This window comes from Alligator sinensis, unplaced genomic scaffold (assembly GCF_000455745.1).
Source record: "Alligator sinensis unplaced genomic scaffold, ASM45574v1 scaffold1911_1, whole genome shotgun sequence".
Taxonomy (NCBI): Eukaryota; Metazoa; Chordata; order Crocodylia; family Alligatoridae; genus Alligator; species Alligator sinensis.
In genome coordinates this window covers 101,830-102,229 of record NW_005843188.1, presented here as the reverse complement: position 1 = coordinate 102,229, position 400 = coordinate 101,830, and the positions used below count along the sequence as shown (strand labels likewise).

The 400-nt window shown below is 48.0% G+C and overlaps 1 protein-coding gene across 5 annotated transcripts in view; it reads left to right on the top strand.

Moving 5' to 3' along the window:
- Window positions 1–400, top strand: part of ST18 (ST18, C2H2C-type zinc finger) — a 65,412-nt gene that overhangs the window by 15,063 nt on the left and 49,949 nt on the right. The gene's annotated exons all lie outside the window — the stretch shown is intronic.

Below are 400 nucleotides of genomic sequence, written 5' to 3'. Positions count from 1 at the left end.
GCTGAACCGTAACCTTGTGAGAATTAATGTGACTATACTGCTTCTAGTACCAAAGCTATCTGGGGTCTCCTTGCACTACATTGCATTTGAAGTGCAGATATGCCCAGTGAGTCAGATTCTTAACACCACAGAGATCAGGAAAGTTGCACCAATTTGAACTAGCACAGATCTGTCCCAATAGGGACTATTGAAGGAGTAAATGCTAATTAGTGGGTGCATCTACATGTACTATTAAGGCAATTGAATAAACTCTGGGGCAGTTTGCACCAGAGTTTATTGCTTCTTGGGCACGCTGTTTGCACATCCACCCAGAACCACAGCATGTCGAGCTGGGGCGGAGCATCTCCAGCTGGCAAGGGGCCCCAGGGGTCAGCCTGCCAAACTGGGACTGCTCCAACCT